The following is a 20,925-nucleotide window of genomic DNA, read 5'->3' as shown; positions in this document are numbered from 1 at the left end:
CTCAGGCATGTCAATGACAACGAAGTCAACAGGGAAGAAAAACTTCCCTATCTGGACGGGTATGTCCTCTAGGACTCCTATAGGCTCGACCGCAGATCGGTCAGCCATCTGAACTGTCATCTCAGTAATCGCAAACCGGGTCAACTTGAGTCTCCTAGCTAAACTCAAGGGCATGACACTTATACTGGCCCCCAAGTCACACAATGCCTTCTCAATTGAGAAGGTACCTACTTTGCAAGGGACAGAAAAGCTACCCGGGTCCTCTAACTTAAGGGGCGCAGTGTGAGACAGATAAGAACAAGACTCCTTTGTAAGTGCGACAGTGTGCACTGTTTCAAGTAACCGCTTTTTCGACAACAATTGCTTCATAAATTTAGTGTAAGCGGGTACTTGGTTAACTAACTCGAGGAAGGGGACTTGCACATTAAGACTACGGATAACTTTCTCAAACTTATTGAAAGATACCTGTTCTTTGGTTGGCACGAGTCTCTCCGGATATGGGGCTGTAAGGAGCACCTTAGCCCTCTCTTCTAATTCGCGCGCGCCGGCGTCCTTGGACTTTGGCTGAAAGTCCGTCACCTTCTCTTTGTTGAAGCTAGACCCTTCCTCAGACCGTCTCAAATGAGACCCATTGACCGTCATTGGATCGAACTTGAGCCGGGATCGACCCATCAAGACTCGGGTCGTTCCGCCCCTAAGATCTTCGGGATCGTGGTACCCCGAAACAAGTGGTCTCGTAAATTATTTGGCATTAAAGGACGAGACTCTTCAATATCAGCAGTGAAAGTGGTCGATCGACCACCTTCCTCAGTCGATCGACTGGAATGCACAGTTCCAGAAGCTCCTGTAACTCGTAACTCAGTCGATCGACTAGGGATATCAGTCGATCGACTGAGATTCCTGGCAGACGCCTTTTTCTTTGAATTGTTCGTTGAAGCTTTCTCTTTGCTTATTTCTGGCTTATCTTTCCCAACAGCATCCTCAACCATAGCAGACCGTCAAGGGTGGACCCGCTCCTCAATGTGATGGCATTTAGGGTCTCCTTTTGTTCGGGTTGAGTGGGTAAGTGCCCGGGAGCTCGAGTGTTATTCTTACTGGCCAATTGAGCAATTTGGCTCTCTAATAGCATCATCCCGGCCTCTCTTGCTTGGGACTCCTTTAGCAACAGATTCTTAAGCTCTGCAAACTCAGAATTTTGTGATTGTTGTTGTTGCGGCACATAAGGAGGCTTTTGATACTGTTGTTGCTTTTGATGAGGAGGCACATATGGCTGCTGCTGTGGTGGAGGTTGAGTTGGGTTTTGAACATTCTGCCTTCTCCAACTCAGGTTCGGATGTGGTGGCTCGTAGTAGGTGTTTGTCTGCCTATAGTGTTGAAAGGCAGCACATGATTCAAAAGGACTAGGGCAGTTTTTCGAGACATGGCCCTCAACTCCACACCTTTCACAGACGAAGGGACCGTCTTGCACAGCATTGACTTGGTACATCCCACCTTTAGATGCTCCCCCCAGCTCATACTTGTCGAATCTCGCGGTAAGAGCCTCAAGTGCAGCAACAGAGGAGGATTCAGCAGCTCTCCTCTGGTTCCCTCTCGAATTCCCATACTCGGCCTTGTGGGTAGCTAGATCGTCAATGATCTTCCACCCTTTGGTTGCTCCTAAATTTTCAGCAAATCTCCCATTGGTCGCAAAGATCCAAAATGGCCCTACGATCGTCGTACAACCCATTGTAGAAATGATTGCACAAACTCCACTTAGCAAACCCATGGTGCGGTATGGTTCGCACCAACTTCTTGAATCGGACCCATGCCTCATGGAAATTTTCATCTGGCCCTTGTTTAAAGCCCGTGATCTGAGCTCTAATGGCGATCGTCCTTGAAGCAGAAAAGTACTTCTTGTAGAACGCCAATGCCAATGTATTCCAGTCAGTAATCTCCAAGGCAGCTCGGTCCAGATCTCTATACCATTCCCTTGCAGCATCGTGAAGGGAGAAGATAAACATAGTTTCCTTGATCTGGTCCTGGGTCACGCCAGCTGGTGGGGGAATGGAGCAGCAGTAGTCAATGAAGGTCTCCATATGTTTAGCTGCATCTTCATTTGCAGCTCCCCCGAACTGATTTCTCTCTACCATAGTGATGTAGGCAGGCTTTGGTTCGAACTTTCTGGCCTCCCCCGGTAGTTCGAACCCTTTGTATAAGTTCGCGGCCGTCGGCTAAGAAAAACTAGCTATACTCGCTTCCTCGGCCATGACTGAAAATTCTGGAGAAGTAACTGTCTCTACTGAAGATGTAGAAACGGGTGAAGATGGTGGATTCTCCTCGAATAGATCGTTCTCGTAAAAGCTAGAATGAGAACTGGGCTCTTCCAGCTGTTGTTCTTGAAATAATCTCCTCTTAACGTGCAAAGACCTTTCAATCTCTGGATCAAACGGCAGTAATGAACCACCCTGAGACCTGCGCATAAGAGGAAACTACAACAAAATATAAGAACAGTTTAAGGAACGGATGTTCCTTAAACTAAGAAAGACTAAAAATAAAGACAACTAAAATTAGGACTATTGCCTCCCCCCGAACAACGGCGCCAAAATTTGATACCCGTCGTTGTGAGTACCAAAGATAATATTTATAATCTCCTATTAAGACTAACCTAGGCTAGTGGTAACAGGGTCGATCCGCAAGGAGGCAGTTGTAAACTTTAGTTGTTCTATGATCAGTCTAAGGCAACTATTATGGGGGTTGGTTGAATTGGTCTATAACTAATAATAATAAGAAGAAAATAAACTAAGGACGTGGATTAAACAGATAAAAGAAAGGTACTAGGATGGTCGGGTCATTACGGCTTCCGGCGGCAAAGAAACTAAGTCGGTCTGAATTAAACACAAGTAAGGCGGGAAATAAGAGGTCCTCTCGGTCCACTCCTAACAGATAGCATCTCTCGATCTCGCTAAAGGTCCCTAATGTCACTAATACTGACTTTCGTCCTGAAAAGCGACTAATGGTCTAAACTATACCTATCTTTCGATCTCAGCACAGTTTAGTCGAATTAATTGACGGTCACATAACCTACCCTACCTTTCGGTCTAATGGGTCAGTCACAAAAGGGGTATCTAACTGGTCGCATGCATTCAACTCGTCAGATACAAGATTAAAAACAATTAAAACGAAGGTAACCTTACAAGGTCAGTCGATCGACCAACTATGTCAGTCGATCGACTGACACGCGGGTTCAGTCCGTGTCTAATCTATTGCCGCCTAGCCATAAATCGCCTACATCCTAGCACAAGCTATTTAGCTACTCATGGTGAATGTAAAAACAACAATAAGACTAATGACAATTATGGAATTCATGTTTGATGTAAATAACAATAATAATGAAGCGATAATTGGCTTTGGGGAACGCTAACTATCAATTCTATACTAATAAAAGCAATAAACGGAAATAGGGCAGAATGAATACCGAGAATTCAGAGGAAGATTAAGATTAAGAACTGAAAGATCCGATGCAAAAGTCGATATATCAAACCCTAATTGCGAAATAAGCTAAATTATTATGATGAGAAACTTAAAATAAAAACTTTTTGTAAAATCTCTGATCCAAGCTAGATATGTTTATGCTACGTTATATAGGAATAACAACGCAACAACTTATTCCAAAACCTAAAACTTCACGGGCTTTCTAAATCACAAATGAGTCGAAGTCCGGTCGATCGACTACTCAGCCTGGTCGATCAATTGCTCCTCAAAGAAAAGTAGCTTCGGGATCCGATAGGTGGTCGATCGACCAAAGATGCTAGTCGATCGACCGGATTAGCTGCTACTTGACTTCTTTAAACTCGTGGATTCGTCTTTCGGGCCTTGGTTTGCGCACCAAGCTTGTTCCTTAAGCGGTTCCTTTACGTCATTTGCAATGCAGCTTACTCGGGGACGGATTCGGCTTGATTTCCCGCTAAATTCTCCACATTTCTGCAATAAAGTACAAAAGCACGAAAGTAGAGGAAAATAGAGAAATATGGGCATAAATAGCACAATGAAGCTCTGAAATGCGTGTAAAAAGAGATGTAAAACATCATATAAATGACACGCATCAAGCAACATGGACCACATCAATAACCATGGCAACAAGGAATGAGTTTGGTGGAATCCTCCCTCAAACCACCATTTGTAAGATACCCTTTTCTTTGACTTTGCATTACATTTACACTTGCATTTAATTATATACATATACTTTTAGCTTGCATTTGTATTATATTAAATTCATACTAGCTAGTTCATATAGTATAGTTGCATTGTAATATATCTCACATGATTCATGTAGATAGTTGCATATAGACTAGAAATCATGCATAGACACTAATGGCCAAACCTATTCATTTCTACACTAGAGATAGTGTTTAAATCGGTTTGGGGAGGTTTGATCATAGGTGACCATAGTTTACTAGAAAACATGAATCATCTAGTGTAGATTGTATTCATTTGTTATATATGTCATATAGAATTGCATTTAGCTAGAGCATGCATTCATTCATATCATATCATTGCATTTATTCAAAAATCCAAAAACATGTACTTTCTTCTCATTCCTACTCCTACATGTACGTTGAGGGCAATGTCCAAAATAAAGTGGGGGATGGGAATTTATATTTCAAAATGCATAAAAATTGAAAATTTTGAAAAATCCTAAAAATATGTTCTTTAATTTCATAAAATCAAAAAACCATAAAATTTAAAAAATTTAAAAATCCAAAAACATGTTCATTTCCTTTATAGTATAGTCTTGTATATTGCTTGTATATATTATGTTTGTTCATCCTTGTTCACATTTATTGACTACGCCATATCCGAGACATGAGGATATTGAAGACCGCATGGTATGATCTTTCCAATCTCCTTTTTCCTCTTTATGTTAATGACTATGTGGCTTTATTTTGATTAATGCGGTAAAAACAATGTGAATTTAGGATTGCATTTAGATTATTTGGCATATTAGTTGGTAGAAGCATATGCATTAGGATGTATAAATGTTAGTTGCATCATGGCATGTAGTTTGCATGTTAGAAAAATTTTGTGAAACCGTCTACTTGGGAAGCTTGACAAGTGTATATAGACCCTAGTAGATGCTTTTTCTTCTTAAGACTTTGCTTGTTAGAATACTTGTAAAACACCCTAGGATGTGTCATGCTAGTATCCTTTGACCCATGGATTAAGGCCCAGTCAAGAGTACCTTGTGATGTGATAACTCCTTGGTTACCATTTATTCCAAGGTGACCATTGAAACCATGCAACCATCATTCATCCATGTTCTACCATACATTTGGTCATCAGAAAGGGAATGGGCACAAAAAAAAACAGAAATTGTTTAAATTTGAGTTCAATGAAATGAAAAGTGAAAGAAAGTTTGCAAAATGCATCAAAACAAAAGAGGAGCAAAAATGAAAACTCCTATGCTTCAAATATAAGGCACCCTCGTTACTAATTGAGGTGACTTTGAAAATGTTCAAAAAGAAAATGCAAAAAGTTGAAAGTTGTCAGGTATTGAAATGCCAAACATCAAAAGAAATGGCAAAAAGAAAGTGTTCTCAAATGTTATATGCCACAAGAAATTGGGGGAAAAACAACAACAAAGAAAACTCCCAAATGAAACTCAAATCCTATCGATCCCTTTATCCATCGTATCCATTTTTGTGCATGGTAGAGAGGGGATGACCCTTCTTCTGGTCTAGGCAAGAAGGGGAATTCCGCGATCCTCCAATGTTTCTAACACCATAGGGAGTCTATTCTTGACAAAAGCATTTAACGATTGAGGACAAAGGTACCCTAGCTTGACACAACTTGGAGGTGATTTATTGGTATCCTTCTAGGCTTAGTAGTTTGAAGAAATTGCATCTATGAAGGAGTGTGTACCCTTGAATTGCATCCCCTTTAGATAATTTCCGCCACTTAGATGAGGAAAGTGGCTATTCTTTTGTAGATGCATCCATTACTTGATTTTGTGTGCTTTATTGATTGGATGTGTCGCCATTTTGGCAAGACCCACCTTGCCTTGCAAGAAGGCATCCTACCTCATGGTTGTCTTGTTGTGAGTTGAAGGGGCGGAGTGAGACCCGCTAATTGTCTCACATAAGTTATATTAGTAAGATAGTTTAAATAAAGGTCTAGTTTTTGTCACCTCTTTACTCGAGACGAGTAAAGGTTCGGTTTGGGGATATTTGATGTGACCATTATTTGGGCATATTTAGTCCCCTAATTGAGCCTATTTTGCATAATATTATATCTTTCCATGGCCATTTTATCCGTCGAAACCTTCCTATTTGCTTTTCTAGTGCATTTCGTATGTTTTGTAGGAAAGAAGATAATTAGGCGGAAATTCCCGTCTTTCGTGAATATTTGGAAGCTTGTTGACGATATTTGATGGACTAAATATGAAGAGGAAGCAAGAACTAAAGACCAATCCTACAAGAATAAAAAGAAAGTGAAGAAAAGGATTCTGAAGCAGAACCCGAGCGGCCAAACACGCAAGACGCCCGTCCAGAATGACGATCCGAGCGTCCAAGCAACAAAAACGCTCGGATTCCTCTACTACAATCCGAGCAGATTTGCAGAAAGACGCCCGTGCAGACCCTCAAGAATCCGAGCGTCTTCCCTTCCTGGACGGACGGACCGCAACGTATTCAGCCGAGATGCTCATCCCTCCAAAAAGACTAGCATTTCCCTGCTTAAAACTCAAAAATATAATTATTAATTTAGCCTTAGTTAACCTAATGAAGCTCTACTATATATACCCCATTTGAAATAATCATGAGATAGAGTTTTAGATGAGGCTAAGCCTCCACATTAGAAATTCCTCTTAGATTCAATTAGGAGTAGATTAGAATAGATTACTCTTTAATCTTTCCACAAATTACACATTAATCTTTCCTTAATTATTGTTCAAGTTTATTATTCAAGTTTATTATTGGGTAATTGAAGATTATTGGGTTATTATTTGAGAATTGACAACTCTTCATCAATCAATCAAGTTCTCTTCTTTTATTCTTTGCTTTATTATTTGGAATCATCTCAAGTTTGGTATAATTCTTTTACCCTTTACTCTTTATTGTTTATTTCCTAATTCTCTTATCATGTTTACACTTGTTGTGATGATTGACACCATTAATGACATGTTTACCATGATAATAAGGGAGTAGTCTCTTAACTAGGATTAATGGGTATTTAGGGGAAATCAACATGGGATTAATCATGCTTAATTTAATATGTTTTCATAATTAGTTTGCTTGCTTGTTGTGATGTCAACCTATGCACATGTTATGTTTGATGAAATGATAAGCCTATGAATCATTCCATTTTTACCATCTCTTATCTACTCAACTTGACTTGTAAGATATAAACCAACTCGAGTCTTGTTAGACTATGCATAGAAGTTGAATAGGAGGAAAGTAAGTCGACTTGTAGGTGTTGTACAATCTAATCGATTCGGCTCCGGGACCCAACTCTTCCTATGAACCGTAAGACATAAACCAACTCGGTTCCTCCACAACATTAATTGCTTGCAATTTTGTAAACATGTTTGTATGATCAACACCATGAATCCCTTATGACCCCATGACATCCTAGTGCTTTTAGTCATTTTTTTACATCTCTTAGTTTATTGTTTGATTTACATTATTACTTTCATTAGTTTAGAATACAACTACAAACCCTATCAATTGTGACACTAGCTTAAATTGAGATAGATAGACTTAGAACCCAAAGCACACCGACCCATGGATCGACCTCGACTTACCGCTAACTAGTTGTTTTTTGAGTATTATAAATGTGTTTGATTGGATGTGACCCGACGACATCACTCTCATCTCACACGAAAAAGAAAGGGACAATATATGATCGCTTGGGCGGTCCATCAAAAATAGTGTTCAGTCGACTAGGGACTCCCAAGAAGAATAATGGTGATGGTCGTATTCTCTGAACTCCTGCAAAACACAATGAAGAAGAAGTAAGAGTAAGTTATGACTTGAGAAGTGCAATACCATCTCGCATGAAGCGTATGCAAGTAGTGGATATGATCCAACATGAGCCACTCAAAGCATGAAGGCACGTACTAGTTCTCACAGGCCAGTCAAAAAATGTTGAAAAGCATGGTCCTTCATCTTCACGTCTCTCTGGCGCAAAGAAGCCAAGAGACTTAGAAGTTACAATGTCGTCATATGACATCACAGTAGAAGAGATACCTGACGAGAATGAAAAAGTTGAGGCTGGTGAGGTCCCTAAAACACTTGAAGACGGGGGGCAATCGACTGTGGATGAACTTAAGGGACTCATCTTTGGAACTACTGAAGATCCTCTCCCCGTTTATATTAGTGCTCTTCTCACTAAGGAAGAAAAGGAGGAGTACTACAAGTTGTTGGTCGAGTACAAAGATGTATTTTCTTAGAGTTAGAAAGAGATGCCCGGACTTAGCCCAAAAATTGCAGTCCATCGTCTAGCAATCAAGGAGGGCATCAGTCCCAAAAAATAGTCTCAATGTCGTTTCAGGCCGGAGCTTGTACCTGAAATTGAAAAGGAAGTCAACAAACTCATAGAGGCAGGTTTCATTCACGAAGTCTAATATCCTACCTAGATAGCGAACATTGTCCCAGTCAGAAACAAGAATGGACAACTACGCATATGTGTTGACTTTAGAGATCTTAATAATGCATGCCCGAAGGATGATTTCCCTTTGCCAGTCACAGAGTTGATGATTGACGTAACCACTGGTCACAAAGCACTCTCATTCATGGATTATACGGCTGGTGAAAATCAAATACATATGGCACCAAAAGATCAAGAAGCAATAAGTTTTCAAACCCTAAAAGGGATCTTCTGCTTCACGGTCATGCCGTTTGGATTGAAAAATGCTGGCGCTATGTACCAATGTGCAATGCAAAAGATCTTTGATGACATGCTGTATAAAACAATAGAGTGTTATATTGATGACGTGGTTGTCAAATCAAAGAAAAGAGAAGACCATATCGAGGACCTTCGAACCGTCTTTGAAAGACTTAGAAAATGCAAAGTTAAGATGAATCCTCTCAAGTGCGCATTTGGTGTCACATCTGAGAAGTTTTTGGGGTTCGTGGTCAGGCACAGAGGCATTGAAATTGACCAAACAAAAATCAAAGCCATCAACGAAATGCCAGAACCAAAGACGCTAAAGGAGCTACGCGGATTGCAAGGACGTTTGGCATACATTCGAAGGTTTGCTCTAACCTAGCAGGACGTTGCCTGCAGTTCAGCCATCTTATGAAAATGGAAGCTCCATTTAAATGGGATGAAAAATGCAAAACTGCTTTTGCTAGCATCAAGAATTACTTGGTCAGTGCACCTGTGCTGGGGGCACCAATTCTAGGAAAGCTTTTTGTCCTCTATATTCTAGCACAGGAACGCTCGCTGGGGGCAAAGTGTGCTCAAGAGATTGAAGACTGCAAGGAGAGGGAATTCTACTACTTGAGTCGTACCTTGTTGGGAGTTGAGTTGAATTACTCTCCTATAGAAAAAATATATCTTGCATTGGTGTTCGCCATCCAGAAGCTGAGGCACTACATGCAGGCACATACTATACATGTGGTCTCAAAGGCCGACCCAATCAAGTACATACTCTCAAGACCAGTCTTGTCTGGAAGACTTGCAAAATGGGCAGTGTTACTTAAGCAGTACGACTTGGTGTTCGTGCCTCAAAAGGCTGTAAAAGGTCAAGCTATCACCGATTTCATTGTTGGTCATCCAGTGCCAGCAGAGTGGAAAGTTTCAGATGACCTCTCGGGAGAATAAATCTTCTGCGTGGACGTTCTACATTCATGACAGATGTACTTTGACGGTGCTGCAGGGCAAGATGAAGTTGGAGCTGGAGTTATATTCGTAACTCCACAAAATCATCTCATGCCATATGTCTTTACTATAATACCACATGTTTTTGACCATGGAGCACTCGGCCGAGTAGGGCTTAATCGGCCGAGTAGGCTGGCGGGTGTGCTGAGGTTGGGTTCTAGAACGTTAGTACTCGACCGAGCTTGATGGTACTCGGTCGAGTTGGACTCACACGGCCAAGTACATTGTTTACTCGGTCGAGTAACTAGTCTGACGGGGCTAATATCCGCGGTATTGATTAAAATAGTTGGAGAAGTATATAAAGGAATGTTGACAGTTTCTTAATGATTTTCTTAATCATTCTTTTAAAACCTAAACTACGTATAACTTCTCCAACTATTCTAATCACTTCTAGGGCTAGATTGAAGGGTTTTACATCTTTCGTTCACGTCGATTTCATCGGTAAGCATCACACTTTTGTTAGTATTGTCATGTTGTTATTGATAAACCCTATTTGGATTTATTTAGTGGCTTAGGGTATATTTTGATTGTATGATGTGGTTCTAGGTGACGAGTTCATAGAGGAGCCTTTCTGATTGATTGCCGTGTTTTCTTGTATTGCGAATAAGGTAGGGTTTCCCTACTCAGTTGGCTGTGTAATTGATTATTTGCTAGTGATTAATTTTAGGTATGTTATCTTTGATTGTAATTGATGGACGTCGATTGGATTGTATTGTTGGTTGGTTGATTGTTGTGGAACTATGTTGGGCGATAGTTCCATACCCATGTTCGCCCCTTGTGACTCCCGTCACAAGGGGGATGTGCACATTAAGGAGCTTGGATCGCTCGTTGCGATGAGCGGGGCTTAGGTGGTACGGCTGCTGTCCCTACTGGCGGTCTGGGTTACCTGTTGTGATGGGTAACCTGGCAGGGCTACACATTTTAGTGTGTAGTCAGTGATTGATAATTGTTGGAGTTGGATATGGACTGACAGTGTTGTTGTATTTTGTTTTCGCTACGTATATTGATTTAGTTATACATTTGACTGACTCCGTTTTATGTTTTCAAAAATGTGCTGATCCATTTGGGGAGGGTGAGCAGTTAACTAGCAGGTGATGGATGTTATGATAGCTCGCGGGATATGGACGGGCGAAGTCATCACTCTTGAGTCAATTAGTTGTAGCTGAGTTTAGCTTTATAACTTTTGGTTTCGAATTGTACCGTTTGGAGTTTTGGACTTGTAACCATTTCTTTTCAGTTGTTTTTAATAAAGTTGTTTCATTATGGTTTCTATGATGCATACTACCTTGGGTGACCGAGATAGTAGCACCCTTTTATGCTAAGCTGGTCTTTGGTAAGGCACTTTGGTGGCTCGGAATGAAGAAAGATGTCGCTGAGTTTGTGGATAGATGCTTGACTGCCAGAGGGTGAAGGGTGAGCAACGAAGGCCACAGGGTAAGGTTCAATCACTTGAGGTGCCAGAGTGGAAATAAGAGTCTATTTAGATGGATTTCATTGTGGGACTACTGAGGACTCATCAGGGTGACAATATGGTTTGGGTGATTGTGGATCGATTGACCAAGTCAGGTTATTTCATTCGGATGAAAGATACATGGAACAAACTGCAACTAGCTAATAGTTAAGAATGTGGTAAGACTGCATGGGGTACCGAAATATATTATGTCAGATAGAGATGCGAGGTTCATATCACGATTTTGGCAGGAGTGTAGGAGTTGGAAGGAACTACAATGAAAATGATTACCGCATTTCGTCCTGTGACAGACGGGCAAACTGCGAGAACGATAAAGACCTTTGAGGAAATGTTAAGGGTTTGTGTGATGGAATTTGGCGGTATCTAGGAAGATAGGCTGGATTTGATCGAGTTCTCATATAATAAAAGCTATCATACTAGTATTGGGATGACATCTTTTGAGGCTTTATATGGACGGAGATGTAGGAGTCCCTTTTATTGGGATGACAGTGCAGAGGCCGTTATTCTAGGACCATAAATGGTACAGGAGATGGTTGAACAAGTAAAGTTGATTCGTCAAAAGATGAAGGCGGCCCAGGATCTTCAAAATATATGCAAATTTACATCGCCGAGCGGTGGAGTTTCAGGTGGGTGACAAGGTCCTTTTAAAAGTGTCACATATGAAGGGTGTCATGCGATTCGGGAAGAAAGGGAAGTTGAGTCAGAAGTACATTGGACCGTATGAGATTCTAGATTATGTAGGCGAGGTGGCCTATTAATTGGCCTTGCCACCGGCGCTTGATCGGGTGCATAATGTTTTTCACGTGTCTCAACTTCGGAAGTATGTGACTGATCCCTCTCACGTATTTGAGGTTGAACTTATTGAGTTGGATAAAGCTCTTACTTATGTCGAAACAACGAAAGAGATCTTGGATCGAAAAGTGCGCAACACAAGGAAGGGCAAAAATGTGTTAGTTAAGGTGTTGTGGTCTAACCATAATGCTGAAGAGGCTACACGGGAAGCGGAGGAGGCTATGAGAGAGCATTATCCTTATCATTTTGATCAGATTTGGATGGTTACGGGGTCGTAACGTGTTTCTTTGGGGGGGGGGGGGGAGGGGGCAGGAGATAACCGCATGAATTTTGGGACATTTTTGGGATGTTTATAGATGTTTATAAAGTTTCCGAGTCAGTTGTGGGTTGTCTTTTTAGTCGTTTTAAGTTGTTTTGTCTTAGGTTCGGTAAGATGGTTTTTGGGGGTTTTTTTTCGTTGTGTTGGACATAGGTGAATTTTGGGGACGAAGTTCGTTTTTAAGGAGGGAAGACTGTAATATCACATGTTTTTGATCATGGGGCACTCGATCGAGTAGGGCTTACTTGACCAAGTAGGCTGTCGGGTGTGCTGAAGTTGGGCTAAAATACGAGGTTTTGATTAAAATAGTTGGAGAAGTATATAAACGCGTGTTAACAGTTTCTTAATCATTCTTTTAAAACCTAAACTACGTATAACTTCTTCAACTATTCTAATCACTGCTAGGGCTAGATTGAAGGGTTTTACATATTTCGTTCGCGTCGATTTCATCGGTAAGCATCACACTTTTGTTAGTATTGTCATGTTGTTATTGATAAACCCTAATCAAATTTATTTGGAGGTTTAACGTAGATTTTGATTGTATGATGTGGTTATAGGTGACGAGTTTGTAGAAGAGCCTTTCTGATTGATTGCTCTGGTTGCTTAGATTGTGAATAAGGTAGGGTTTCCCTATTCAATTGCCTGTAAAATTGATTAATTTCTTGTGATTAATTGTTGGTATGTTATCTTTAATTGGAATTGATGGAAGTTGATTGGATTGGATTGTTGGTTGGTTGATTGTTTTGGAACTATGTCGGGAGATGGTTCCATACCCATGTTCGCCCCTTGTGACTCCCGTCATAAGGGGGATGTGCACATTATGGAGATGGTATCACTCGTTGCGATGAGCGGGGTTTTGGTGGTACGGCTACGGTCCCCACTGGCGGTGTGTGTTACCTGTTACGATGGATAACCTGGAAGGGCTAAACATTTTAGTGTGTAGTCAGTGATTGGTAATCGTTGGACTTGGATATGGACTGACGGTGTTGTTGTATTTTTTTCCGCTGTGTATATTGCTTTAGTTATATAGTACACTGACCCCGTTTTATGTTTTCAAAACTGTGGTGATCCATTCGAGGATGGTGAGCAAATGACTAGCAGGTGATGGATGATTTGATAGCTCACGAGACCTGGACGGACGGAGTCATCACTGTTGAGTCAATTAATTGTAGCTGAGTTTAGCTTTATGACTTTTGGTTTCGGATTGTACCATTTGGAGTTTTGGACTTGTAACCTTTTCTTTTCAGTTGTTTTTAATAAAGTTGTTTCATAATGGTTTCTATGATCATACTACCTCGGGTAACGGAGATGGTAGCACCCTTATATGCTAAGGTGGTCTTTGGTAAGGCACTTTGGTGGCACGGGATGAAGAAAGATGTCGCCAAGTTAGCGGATAGATGTTTGACTTGCAAGTGGGTCATGGGTGAGCAACGAAGGCCGCAGGGTAAGGTTTAGTCACTTGAGGTGCCAGAGGGGAAATGAGAGTCTATTTAGATTGGTTTCATTGTGGAACTACCGAGGACTCGGCAGGGTTACAATATGATTTGGGTGATTGTGGATCGACAGACCAAGTCAGGTCATTTCATTCCGATGAAAGATACATGGAACAAACTGCAACTAGCTAATAGTTAAGAATGTGGTAAGACTGCATGGGGTACCGAAAGACATAGTGTCAGATGGAGATGCAATGTTCATATCACAATTTTGGGAGGAGTTGCAGGAGTTGATGTGAACAACATTGAAAATGATTGCCGCTTTCCATCTTGCGACGGACGGGAAAACTAAGAGAACTATAATGACCTTGGAGAACATGTTAAGGGCGTGTGTGATGGAATTTGATGGTAGCTGGAAAGCTAAAGATGATAGTCATGACATTTCAATATGGTTGAAACATGGTAACTGAGTTGCTGGAGGTTATATGATATGTAATAATCTGATAGTGTATCAATTTTTTCATATATGATAACCGCATTTATCGTTTGAGTTTTTCAAAACTCATATATTCAGTACTTACTGGATTTCATTTTAATACTTTGTTAAATCTGAGAAGGTTGTGAAAACAACGTTGAACCTTTCAAGTGAACTGGATTAACATTGTATTTTGTCCCTAGTTGCTTAATTAGGTGACGTCTCTGAGTGACTAGATTGTAAATCGATCAATGGTGAGTTCAACAAACATAGAGTCAATATGGAGATGACTGGTCGATTACATGGGTAGACTATGGAGACACTCTATCGGGCACTGACCATATATAGAGTCCTTTTAATTTCTTTATGAAGCCTGGTCGTGGCAAGGACTTCTATAATATTCCTTATGAGTCGATTATTTTGACTAACGACTATTTGTCTGAGTCAGTACAGTTTCCGATTGACTTTGGTTTTTGTCCTAGGTCGCGCCGTAAAAGAAGGCTAATGTGACTCGTATTTACACACATTTAGTCCCCAAACTAACCTCGTTCCTATTCTTTCTTGCATGCATTAGGGTCGTTTCTTATCTTTAGCTTCCTACTTTGCATATTCTTTGAGGTTTTGTGTCCTTGGTAGGAGAGGAATGCTAGCCTTGCATATATGGAGCAAAACGAAGCTAAATGGATCGCATCTAATAACCAAGCAACAAAGAGGAGACCAATACTAAAGGCCTAAGTCAATAAAACAAGTATTTGGACAATGATGAAGGACCCCCACGGCTCCTCAATGATCCCCACGGACCATGAGGCAGCTAAATGAACAAGAAGCCAAGATTACCATAGGGACAGGCGTCCCAAGCATAGCACGAGCGTCCCAAAGCAGAGGACGGGCGTCCCAAGACTCAGCTCGAGCGTCCCTTGCTCAAGACGGGCGTTTTCCTTTACAGCATGAGCGTCCAACAAGTGCAATCCGGGCGTCTCCATGGAGGACTTCCAAGGTCGATAATCTTCATTTTAGGGACTTAATCGTCATTTAAGCCCTTACTTACCCTAATACTTGTACTTAGTATAAATACTCCATTGTAATAGGGGATTATTACCAAGTTAATTACCAAGTTTTAATCAAGTTTTATTAGTGTTAATCAAGTTTTATTACACAATTCAATCTTAATCACATCTTAATCTTTCTCTAATTATTCAAGTGTTCGTAGATTTAGTTGGGTAATTTGAAGACTATTTAGGTTTATTGGAGAATTGACAACTCTTCATCATTCATCAAGTTTTCTTCCATTATTGTTTGCTTTATATTTGATCATCCTAAGTTGGTACAATTTCTCTACTCTTGTCTTTATTATATTGATTAAAGTTTACAATTTGAATAAAAATAACTGAGTAGGAGAGAGAGAAAGGCGATGAGAGAGAAAGGCGATTTTAAAGCGATTAGGGTTTGATCTTCTTCCATTGGAATGCGCGTCAGAAGAGAAATACTCCTAAAGCAAGTAGATTATTTAGATTAATAGCAGCTAATACATCAAAAAATTCAAAAAATACTAGTAATACTCCACATAATACCAATGGTTATCGCGTTGTTTCCAATAGTGATGCTGATGTTGAGATTTTGGATGACATTGAAGCTAAGTGTCTGACGGAACTCACCATCATCGGGTATCTGTCCTACGTCCTTTTAATATGAATAATGACATGGAATCGATTTTAGAAGAGGCTTCAGAGGAGGAAGATGAATGGGTTGAGGTGACTAGGAAATCAACTTCTGGGTCGGATATTCTTTCATCTTCGTCTGGAGGTAAGCTTCAATTGTCTATTTCTGATGTTAAATCGGAGCTGGAATACTGGGCTACGACAGTATATTGCTATGTGTTGGGCGCTAACCCACCTTTTAGGGTTATTGATGGGTTTGTGAAGTGAATTTGGGGTTCTGATGGGGTTGATAAGATTTCCTTTCACTCTAATGGAATCTTTTTAGTTCGTTTCAAAACTATGGCCATGAGAGATAGAGTTTTACAGGCTGGACTTGTGTTTTTTGATAATAAGCCTGTTATCATTAGAGAATGGACTCCCACTGTTAAACTGGTCAGCGAGGCTATTAATATAGTCCCTATCTGGATTAGGTTTTATGGTTTACCTTTTAAGTTTTGGGGGAATGCTTTAATGAATATTGCAGGGTTAGTTGGGAAGCCTATCAGCTGAAATAACAATACCCTTCTCAAAACATTTATTGGGTATTCCAGGACGATCATGGTAGAAGTAAAGGTTGGTGTTGAATTGCCTGATTATATAGAGTTTATGGATGAACTGGATGAACCTCAACATTTTAATGTCCATTATGGATGGAAACCTTCTCATGCAGTGAATGCAAGGGCAAGGGTCATACTGCTCGAGATTGTAGGAAAAAGGACCAGCCTATGGGTAAAAAGGATCAGAAGCAGTGGGTACCTAAAAGGATTATATTACACTTTCATCATGTTTAGACTTGTTAGTATGATTGACACCCCTATTAACATGTTTTCCATGATCATGAGTGAGTAGTCTCCTAGCTAGGGTTAATGAGGGATTAGGGGAGTTAATCATGGGGTAGATAATTACTTAATAAGTTTATATGATTGCTTGTTGTAGTTTCAACTTATGCGCATGTTATGTTTGATGAAATTCTTGATTGACAACCTAGCATGAATCTCTTATCCATTCAACAAGACCTGTAAGACATAAACTAACTCAAAGCTTGTTAGACCATGCACATAGTTGAATAGGGAGAATTAAGTCGACTTGTAGGAGTTGTAAAATCTTGACCGACTCGGCTCGGAGACCCAAAACTTCCTAGGAGTTGTAAGATATAAACTAACTCGATTCCACTACAACAATAAATTGCTTGCATCTATGACACCACAGTTAGCATTTTCACCATGATTTCCTTAAGAACCCATGACACTCTAGTACCTTTTATCAATTGTTTACACTTCCATTTACTTATCTTGCTTTGTTTTCCATTTGTTTACTTTTACTTTGTACAGTAGCTTAGATAACCATCTCAAACCAAACAAAATTGTGACTTAAAGGAATAACTTCTTCAATCGATAGCTTAATCCAATGCCCGTCCCTCGGGATCCGACCTTTACTTACCGCTCTACTAAAGGTAGTTTATTGAGACTATAAATATTGTTTGAGAGCGTACAATGACACGTTCATCAAAATGGCATCGTTGCCGGGGACGGTGTTCAATTGAGTTGTTATTTGTTGTTTTTAGTTGTATCTTTCTTTGCCTTGGGGAAGAGCATTTCCTCAAGGTACTTGTCACCTTTTTCTCTTAGTTTACATTGCAAGATGGACCTTATATATTGTTGTGTAGAGGACCATGTGGGTTCTACCCTCTTCAAAGACCCATTGGAAGCATTGGAGGCCTTGGAAGCAAGTGAGGCCAATGGTAAACATTGGGCATTGGAGGTAGATCTCCTTGAAGCCACTCTAGCCAACAAAGAGCTCACCTATGAGCAATCCATGAGGATTGATGGTATCCTCAAAGACTCATCACAACCCATCAAGGTAGAACAAGGAATGAGGGTAGAAAGTGTAATAGAGGTGGAAAGAGTAATGGAGGTCGAAAGTATTCCCAATGAACCATAAAAGGTAGAAGTTGAGGTAAAAACTCCATATTTAAAACCCTTTCCCCCAAATTTTAAGTATTCTTACCTTGATGAGTCTAAAACTAATGGTTGTCAATGAAAAACTTGATGAAAGTCAATTGGAAAGTTTGCTTGGTGTGTTAAAAGAACATGAAAAAGCTATAGGTTATAGCCTGGATGGCCTTAAGGGAATAAGCCTCGACTTTTTCATGCATATGATTCATTTAGAATAACACCATAGGCCTACCATTCAAGATCAAAGGAGACTAAATCCCCATATGCAAATGATTGTAAAAGGGAAAGTTATGAAATTACTTGATGTGGCATTTATCCTATATCGGATTCCTTGAGGGTTAACCCCATTCAAGTGGTACCCAAGAAAGGAGGTACCACGGTGGTGAAAAATGACAAAAACGAGCTAATACCCATAAGGAAGATCACCGGTTGGCGAATGTGTATTGATTATCGTAAGTTGAATTCCGCAACAAGAAAGGATCATTTCCCTCTTCCATTCATTGATCAAATGCTTGAGAGGCTTGCCTCTAACAAATTCTTTTGATACCTTGACGGGTTTTCAGGATTCTTTCAAATCCCGATACACCTGGACGACCAACACAAGACCACTTTCACATGCCCTTATGGTACTTTTGCCTATAGGAGAATGCCCTTCGGGCTATGTAATGCTCCCGCCACATTTAAACGTTGCATTATGAGTGTATTTTCCAACTACCAAGAAACCATAATGGAAGTTTTTATAGATGATTTTAGTGTTTATGGGAATGATTTTGAGTCATGTTTGCATAATTTGTCACTTGTCTTGCAAAAATGTGAAGTTGTTAGCCTTGTGTTAAATTGGGAAAAGTGTCATTTCATGATCAGTGAAGGTATTGTCTTGGGTCATTTGATTTCGTAAAAGGGCATCGAGGTTGATAAAGCTAAAGTTAAGGTGATAGAGAAATTACCGCCACCCATGAATGTCAAAGGGGTGCGGAGTTTTCTCGGTCATGCAGGGTTTTACCGACTATTCATAAAATATTTTTCCAAAATTGCAAAACCCCTCACTCAAGTTTTACTTGAAGATGCCCAATTCCAATTTACTGATGAGTGTGTTGAGGCTTTTGATAGGATCAAGGAAGCTCTAATTTCGGCACCGATTATTCAATCGCCAAATTGGGAGTTGCCTTTTGAGATAATGTGTGATGCAAGCAACTATGCCGTTAGCTCGGTTCTTGGTCAACGGGTTGGGAATGCTTTACATGATATATATTATATAATCAAGACCCTTGATGCCACATAAGTCAACTATGATACCACGTAAAATGAACTTCTTGCTATATTGTATGCTTTGGACAAGTTTCGCTCCTACTTACTTGGATCGAGAGTGATAGTGCTCCCGGACCACCGTGCTCTTATACATCTCTTGCTGAAGAAAGAATCAAAGCCACGCTTGTTGAGGTGGATATTGTTGCTCCAAGACTTTGAATTAGAGATAAGACACAAGAAAGGGGTCGAGAATGTAGTTGCGGATCACTTGTCAAGGATTCAGTTTGACAACAATGAAGAAGATACACCGATCAATGATTCCTTTCTCGACGATGTTCTCATGTCCATCCACACACAATTTGAAAGACATACAACACCATGGTTTGCCGATTTTGCAAACTACATTGTAGGAGGAGTCCTTCCTCCGAATTTGAACTACAATCAACAAAGGAGATTCTTATTTTAAGTGAAGAGGTATTTTTGGGATGACCCCAATCTCTACAAAGCATGTAGTGTTGGTCTTTACCGAAAATGTGTACCACAATGGGAAGTTCAAGGAGTTTTGGAAGGTTGCCACTTATTCCCATATGGAGGACATCATGGAGAAAGAAGAACGGTTGCCAAAGTCCTACAATCGGGCTTCTATTGGCCTACCATGTTTGAAGATGCTAGAGAATTCACCCTTCATTGTGATCCTTGCCAAAGGACCGGGAACATATCTTGGAGAAATGAGATGCCACAAGGAGGTATATTGGAGGTTGAAATCTTCGATGTATGGGGAATTGACTACCAAGGTCCGTTTGTGTCGTCCCAAGGTAACAAGTACATTCTATTTGTCGTTGATTACGTGTCAAAGTTAGTAGAAGCAATTGCTACTCCAACCAACGATGCAAAGATGGTGACCAAGCTCCTACGAAAAGTGATCTTCCCAAGGTTTGGAGTTCCTAGAGCTATTATTAGTGATGGTGGAACACACTTCCATGAAAAGAAACTTGCAACTCTCTTGATAAAATATGGTGTTCAAAATAGAACCGGCTTGGGATATCATCCTCAAACAAGCGGTCAAGTGGAAGTTTCCAATAGAGAGATCAAGGAAATTCTTGAGAAAGTTTTTAACAAGACTCTTAAGGATTGAAGCATGAAACTTGATGACACTATTTGGGCTTATAGAACGGCCTATGAGACACCCATATGAGCTTCACCTTATAAGTTAGTCTATGGAAAGGCTTGTCACTTGCCAATTGAGTTGGAATACAAGGCCGTTTGGGCAATCAAAGCTATCAATCTTGATCTCAAGCTAAGTGGAGAAATGAGAATCCTACAAATTGAAGAGTTGGAAGAATTTCGACTTCACTCATACGAAAATGCAAAGATCTACAAAGAGCGCACCAAATTGCTTCATGATAAGAGGATCAAGCAAAAGGTATTGCACAAGGGAGACAAAGTCCTTCTATTTAACTCTCGATATTGGCTCTTCCTCGAAAATCTTAATTCACGATGGACGGGTTCCTTTGTGATATCTAATGTTGGAAAGTATGGAGACTTTGAGATAATGTCGGAAGATGGAAATTGATTCAAAGTCAAAGGTCAACGGATCAAGCCTTATTACGAAAGAGCTTTTGTAGGAGAGGTTGAGGCCATCTGCCTTGAGCCTCTCCCACCATGATTAAAGCATTG

At 40.4% G+C, this 20,925-nt stretch overlaps 1 non-coding gene across 1 annotated transcript; it reads left to right on the top strand.

The window, feature by feature from the left end:
- The first annotated feature begins 1,758 nt into the window (after positions 1-1,758).
- LOC141645059 (small nucleolar RNA R71) lies at positions 1,759-1,865 on the top strand. Its single transcript, XR_012544653.1, has one exon. It is a non-coding gene; the product is annotated as a small nucleolar RNA R71 (small nucleolar RNA).
- Positions 1,866-20,925: the final 19,060 nt, after the last annotated feature.

The sequence above is a fragment of the Silene latifolia genome, chromosome 2 (assembly GCF_048544455.1).
Source record: "Silene latifolia isolate original U9 population chromosome 2, ASM4854445v1, whole genome shotgun sequence".
Taxonomy (NCBI): domain Eukaryota; kingdom Viridiplantae; phylum Streptophyta; class Magnoliopsida; order Caryophyllales; family Caryophyllaceae; genus Silene; species Silene latifolia.
The sequence above is the reverse complement of the archived record's forward strand: the minus strand, read 5'-3'. Positions and strand labels throughout refer to the sequence as shown.